This window comes from Engraulis encrasicolus, chromosome 18 (genome assembly GCF_034702125.1).
Source record: "Engraulis encrasicolus isolate BLACKSEA-1 chromosome 18, IST_EnEncr_1.0, whole genome shotgun sequence".
Classification (NCBI taxonomy): domain Eukaryota; kingdom Metazoa; phylum Chordata; class Actinopteri; order Clupeiformes; family Engraulidae; genus Engraulis; species Engraulis encrasicolus.
The window spans coordinates 31,800,570-31,808,069 of NC_085874.1; the positions used below are offsets into that span (position 1 = coordinate 31,800,570).

Below are 7,500 nucleotides of genomic sequence, written 5' to 3' on the forward strand. Positions count from 1 at the left end.
TTAATTGGTATCAGCGTTATTAGCATAGCTTAGCATAATCACTGGAAGTAAATGGGAGCATGCCGTGTACAGACCAAGAGCGAACGGAGCGAACGAAGCAACGGAAGTCATTATTTCTCTATGGAGGGCACGCGACCTGCGCTACCAAAGCGAATTCGCCAGGAGCGAAGCTTCTTGCGCCACCAGAGCGAATTTTGAAGATTAAACTAAATCTAATCGCAGGCGAATTCGCTCTGACGCTGTTCGGCGACAACCAATCGGAACTTTCATATCTCCGAATGTCCCAGGCTGTCAAGCCAGAGCCGTTATGTGATTAGCTGAATCAAACATGTCAATGCTGCGTCTCGAGCGAATACAGCGAATTCAAGACGAAACTTCTTCTGCTACCCACGCTACCAGGCAGCATAGTTCGCTCTTGGTCTGGACACGGCATTAGAACCAAGCCATAAGTTATCAAATACCAGTATGGGATTAAATAGCTGTTTTGCACTCATCTCCACCTCAGGTGCGCAGTTCCCCTCCTCGTTTTTGTCATCTGCAGTCCTGGGAGACATGCCAGTCGTGTCGCACAGTGGGAGCATTCTGTTCGCATCCGACCGTCGGCTCGTATAGGGTGAGGGCATTAATCGTGAGATGTGAACTTCTAAACCTTGCGAGTCCCTCATGCAGTGTGAGCAAGAGCTTAATACCCGCGATTGAAAATATCGCACAATGTAAGCCTGGCATTAACTGACTGCAACTGAAAGCAGACAGACAATGATGCAGGCACAGTCCTTCTCAGTTATGACACAGTGTAAGTCATTGAAAGAATCCAATTTTAAACATATTAGTATTGTGCTGAAGAGATCAAGGCATGCATGCTTGAGTACACAGAATGTGTAAAAATCTCCAGAGCTACAAAGTCTAACATTCTAACAGTCTCCGTGTGTGTGTGTGTGTGTGTGTGTGTGTGTGTGTGTGTGTGTGTGTGTGTGTGTGCGTGTGCGTGTGCGTACGTGCGTGTGGGCTTACTGATGTAGACTCCTCATAGTCGTCAGAAAGAGGTTAAATACGCTCCAGGGTTTGGTGCGGAAGATTTCAGGACAGGAGGGCATTTAAGGAGAACATTATCACAGCCATTTATTATAATGTTACAGTGTGCGTGTGTGTGTGTGTGCGTGTGTGACTGTGTGACTGTGTGCAACTGAGAAAGACAGAGAGGGTGTGAGAGAGTATATTAAAGAGCTCAGACAAGAAGATCAAAATATGAAAAGCTAACATACGGACACATGGTTACACAAGCACGCATGCACACGCACGCACGCACGCACGCACACACGCACACGCACACATTTGTTGCATGAGAAAAAGTTGGTGTCCTGTCCATCTTTGACCTTCAGCCTCGTTGTTTTCTTTTTCCACCCATTGCCAGTGTCTGCCTTACAGCAGACAGATGAACACACACACACACACACACACATACACACACACACACACACACACACACAGATACGCACACACACATGCATGCGCGCACACACACACACACACACACACACACACACACACACACACACACACACACACACACACACAAAGCTAAACTGTCCCTCCAGGATAGCACTGTGGTCTGTGCAGGTTTTATCCAGTAAAGGAGAGAGTGAAGCAAAAAAAGGAGGGAGAGGAAAATGAGACGGAAAGAGTGAAAAGAAGCAGAGAGAGTGCGAGAGAGAGAGAGAGAGAGAGAGAGAGAGAGAGAGAGAGAGAGAGAGAGAGAGAGAGAGTCTTTCAAGAGTCAGAGAGGAAGCGAAAGAGAGAGTGGAGGGGAGAGAGAGTCTTTGAAGAGTAAGAGAGAGAGAGAGAGAGAGAGAGAGAGAGAGAGAGAGAGAGAGAGAGAGACTCAGGAGTATTAGGGGTTTCTATAAATACCGTGCGGTCCCATTTGGGCTGTGAAGCGCTACCGGGAGACGGACGTAATAAGTCACGCTGGTCAGAGGTGCTGGTCGACACGGCGATCGGGCTATTACAGACCGCCACACCGACCCCAGGAATACATGTGGAGTCGCCATGGTGACAGCATGACCACAGCCTAGACCAAAACAGTGTTTTTTGTTTTTTGTGGTGCTTGTTTATCAAGGAAGGTTTCCCTAGCCGTGTCCCTTAGTGTGTGTGTGTGCGTGTGTGTGTGCGTGTGTGTGTGTGTGTGTGTGTGTGTGTGTGTGTGTGTGTGTGTGTCTGTGAGTGTGCATGTGGATGTGTTTTTTTCTCTGTGTCGTGCGTGTGTGTGTGTGTGTGCATGTGTGTGTGTGTGTGTGTGTGTGTGTGTGTGTGTGTGTGTGTGTGTGTGTGTCTGTGTGCGCGTGTGTCCATCCAATCAGAATGAATGAGTCTTCTCAGCACAGTTCTTTTTCTAGGAAAATAATACGAAAATACACATATGCACACACACACACACACACACACACACACACACACACACACACACACACACACACACACACACACACACACACACACACACACACACACACACCACTGAGATACAGCGAAAAACACACACATACTATATACACACAGTGTCTCTGGTTTAATTTTAGCTGCGTTGCTATTTCAGTAAAATTGCTGCCTACTCCTCTTGCTGAAATCAAATCATCACCTGGACTGGCAGGTAATGGCATTACTTAGACACTGTGCTATAAGTGGCTCCCTGTTTGCCAGCTTGTTCTCTTGATTGCCATCAGCCAGGAAAAACAAGCCTTGGGTTTTCCTCTTGAGGAGAAGAGAAGAGAAGAAAAGAGCAGAGGCATTGTATGCTTCCATCAGCAACGTGGTTCATCAACAGAACGAAAGGTTCTGCAACGTTCGATCATAACAATAACTGACTTGAAAAGGGTACTCTCTACAATGCTAAAAATGGAACAGTTTGAACTTGAGCCACGCTTATTAAGTTATGCATTGAAAGCATTTTTTTGTTAAACCACGAAACAAAATATGGTATTATGTTATCGCAAAAATGGAGTGCAGAGAATGGAGAATGCATATTATTCTGATACAGAACATAAAATACATTGTATGGATCAAATGTAGATGTTCTTGTGTGCTTTCTTTCGACTGTTTGGAATAGATAACAAGACGTCAGTCTCCACTGTAAAGAGGGCATCGATCCCAAACCACAGCCGTGATTACTATCCCTCCCCAGAGTTGTCGCCTGGGTCTTACTTGATGACTTTGACTAATGGTTGGGGTTGTGTAAAAAATACCATATATTGATCGATTGCATTGAACTACTAACATTTTGAGAGAAATTTGAAGAAAATCAAATACAATCTCTGGCAGCGATTTCCTATACGCAACCAACCAACCAACATTTGGTTACATTTTACTTGATGCCGGCATCATATGTATGACAATGTCTAGTGATGCAATGATACCGATACTGGTATCGATATCGGTACCCGATACTGCTAATTGTACTCGTACTCGTACTCCTCAAGCACTTGCCGATACCAGGAATGATACTGCTATTACACAAAACAATGCAAAATCTTGTGACGTTCTGTGGACTTGAAAGCAGCATGGAAAAAAGTGCCACCTCATACATTTACTTCTAAATTCCACATTTAAATCTACATGGAAATGGCCAATACAAATATCACAGGTGGAAAAAAACAAGGCCATGTATTTATTTTCATTTTATTTTGGTGGTAAAGGGTATCTGTATTGGTACTCGGTATCGGCAAGTACAGACATTAATGTACTCGTACTTGTATCGGTTTTCAAAAAAGTGATATCGGTGCATCCCTATCAATGTCAAATCTTTTATGGTCATGAAAAGTTGACATTGCTACTGTTGTCTTAACCATAACCTAGTCCCTAAATGTCAACAGTCATAAAATGCTCATGACGTGGACATAATGTCATGTATGACTGCATCACGACACTCTTATGACACTGTCATGCCATACGTATGACGCCGGCGTCAAGTAAAGTGTTACCGAACATTTTGTCTTGATGTGACCTGTAAGTACAGAGGGTAAACAAACTCTGCCAATGAATTTTACTTTCATTTTCTTTATTGACTGTCAGTGTGGCACACTGCTATCGCTGATTCATGGGAAATGGTTTCAAACCAGAGCGTGTGTGTGTGTGTGTGTGTGTGTGTGTGTGTGTGTGTGTGTGTGTGTGTGTGTGTGTGTGTGTGTGTGTGTTTTGTGTGCGTGTGTATGTTTGTGTTTGTGCTTATGCCCCCGAGTGGCCTCCAATTCACCCCAGCTACCAGATGTTTTACCCCCAGCGCCCCTGGTTTGCCCAGCTCTCCGGGGATTCCCTTGTGTGTGTGTGTGTGTGTGTGTGTGTGTGTGTGTGTGTGTGTGTGTGTGTGTGTGTGTGTGTGTGTGTGTGTGTGTGTGTGTGTGTGTGTGTGATCGGGGGTTTAACCCCTGCGCCCCCTCCATACTGATGTGGGTCTGTGTCTGCTGTATAAGGAAGTGTTCTATTTCTGTGGACTCTGAACGCGTGTTTTTCTCTTCCCTTCCTTCTTGTCTGCTCTCTCCTTTCCTTTCCTCCCTCCTTCCTCCTCTTCTTTTTTTGCCTTCCCTCAACTACACTCTTATCCTCTCTTCTTCTCCCCTTTTGTTTTTTTATATTCCTTTGCATGTCTGCTTTCTCCCCTCCGCTCCTCTCCTCTCCTCTCCTCTCCTCTCCTCTCCTCTCCAACACTCTGCCTCCCTCTCTCCTCTCCTCTCCTCTCCTCTCTCCTCCTCTCCTCTCCTCCTCCTCTCCTCTCCTCTCCTCTCCTCTCCTCTCCTCTCCTGTTTTCGTGCCTCCCCCATCCTGCTTCCATCTCTTCTCTTCTCTTCTCTTCTCTTCTCTTCTCTTCTCTTCTCTTCTCTTCTCTTCTCTTCTCTTCTCTTCTCTTCTCTTCTCTTCTCTTCTCTTCTCTTCTCTTCTCTTCTCTTCTCTTCTCTTCTCCACTGCCTTATCTGTGGGGTCATTGGGCCAGCTGCGCTGCAGTAATTTGGGGAAGTTCTGCTCTAGACGGACTTATTTGGGCAGCCAGATTAGAGGATTTGGGAGCTCTCTCTCTCTCTCTCTCTCTCTCTCTCTCTCTCTCTCTCTCTCTCTCTCTCTCTCTCTCTCTCTCCCTCCCTCCCCCTTAACCCTTTCCCAGCTCTCTCTTTTCCAGCTCTCTCTTTTCCTATTTCCTTCTCTATTTTTTGTGTTATTCAATCACTCCCTCCCCCTTCTCTCTAGTGTTTCAGATCCACATTTTCTCATATACTTTGTCCTTTCTCCACACGCGAACGAAAACATACGCATAGGCATGCACTTGTGACCTGGCTGAACGTGAGCTGGTGCCACTACCTTGGAACATTGCCCCCGAGCACTGCCGCAAACCTATTCAAGCTGTTGTTACTTTTTTGCTAACAAAGGGCTACACTCTGTGAAATTAAATATTCAGGGACTTGTTTGCTGGTGTGTGTCTTTGATGTTGAGCTACTTTGTGATCATAATGCCAAGCACATCATGTCCATGCACCGCCAAAGATTATCTTACTGTATGGTACATCTTGAAGTTTGTTGTTTCATGCAGCAGCCATGGCCGTGACGCAAATTGCATTTATAATAAATCATAATTTAGAAATGAATCATAAATCATAAATTACGTGTACTCCGTTATCTCAGGCTTGGCCATTCCGCACGAGATCAACGTCAAAAAATCCTGACCCGACAAACGTCAAATGCTATTTTTCCCGAGTTTAAGGTCAAGATCTCGGAATTCCGGAGGAAAGGAAGCCACCAATAATGCTGCCCTCACACAATCATGATGTCATGACGCTGACTTCACACAATCATGATGTCATGACGCTGACTTCACACAATCATGACGTCATGACGCTGCCTTCACAAGGTCATGACGTCATGACGCTGCCTTCACAAGGTCATGAGCTGCCTTCACAAGGTCATGATGTCATGCCGCTGCCTTCACAAGGTCATGATGTCATGCCGCTGCCTTCACAAGGTCATGATGTCATGCCGCTGCCTTCACAAGGTCATGATGTCATGGCGCTGCCTTCACAAGGTCATGAGCTGCCTTCACAAGGTCATGATGTCATGCCGCTGCCTTCACAAGGTCATGATGTCATGGCGCTGCCTTCACAAGGTCATGATGTCATGGCGCTGCCTTCACAAGGTCATGAGCTGCCTTCACAAGGTCATGATGTCTGTCATGATGCTGCCTTAACAGGCTGTCCTCATGTTTTAGCGTATTTATCACACACTATAGCACTAAAGTGCATTCAGCGTGTTGGTGTGACGCCTTTTGAAGTTAAGGCGTGCTCCTCAACGCAGCGGTAAAGCGCTTTCATGCACTTTTGACACGTGACGAGGTTTGCACAGTTTTCCCGCCGTGTCGGCGATTTTGTTTTGCCACAGCATATTTCTGTTACTAAACGCAAATATGCGTTGCTGTTCCCTAACCAAACCCATCCCTAAACCTAACCTGTCAGTTAAGCAATGTTTCTGCTGCCTTACTTTTGCCAAGAACCGCGACATCAGGCGGATTTCTAGCTACATTGTGCCTAAACCACAACCATCCCTAAACCTAACCTGTCACAGGGCGTTGTGGAGCACGCCTTAACTTGAAAAGGCGTATTGGACACACACGATAGTGGGTTCAAATCAGCGTGTCATCTATATGCAATGCATGATGACATGTTGGCCTTAACAAGGTCATGATGTCATGATGCTGCCTTTGCAAGATCATGATGTCATGGCGCTGCCTTCCCAGGGTAGCGATATCATGATACAGCCTTCACAAGGGCATACGCTGCCTTCACAAGGTCATGATGTGGCCCTGCCAAGGTCATAGTGCTTCTTTGATGAAGTCATAGTGCGTCCCTGACGATTTTCTTATGGGCCTGCTGTACACTCCCAGCAGTTAGAGCTCGGGTGGCCAGGGTGTGGGCCAAATCCAGCCAGGAAGTGAATGGCTAGGATAGTAAATCTGTCTAATAATGCAAGCAACATCTGTCTGCGGCTCCTCCTGACAGGACCTGTTTCACTCTTCCATGCATAACTCTCAAACTGCTGTGTCGATTTATCTTACAGTAAACATGGAGAGTCCAAGTCGCCCATCCCAGCTGTATGGGCTATTGGGAGGGAAAGTGGAAAACAGCGATCCTAGCGGTTACGTTCCAAACACCAGGGTGATCCTATTGAAACTCCCATAGACAAGTTTTTAAAAAAATCCCACAAAGATATGACTTGGAACTATAACACCAGACACATTTTTCAGCGTACACAATAGCATGAACTACTACCTGTGAAAATCTCAAGTCATTTTTTGCCCTTTTAAGAAAAATAGAAATTGTGCCAATCTGGTCGGAAACGGACTACAGCTCCCAGCATGCTGTGCTTCGCGCCTCGTTGACAACACAGAGAAACAAATGAACGCGAACGAACGCAAGTTCTTCGCATATCTTCACATTCTTGTAATCCTACGAGTTCCACATTGTCTTCT

The 7,500-nt window shown here is 45.8% G+C and overlaps 1 protein-coding gene across 1 annotated transcript in view; it reads left to right on the forward strand.

The window, feature by feature from the left end:
- The window catches only part of LOC134468208 (1-phosphatidylinositol 4,5-bisphosphate phosphodiesterase beta-4-like), a 92,914-nt gene that overhangs the window by 43,940 nt on the left and 41,474 nt on the right, over positions 1 to 7,500 (forward strand). The gene's annotated exons all lie outside the window — the stretch shown is intronic.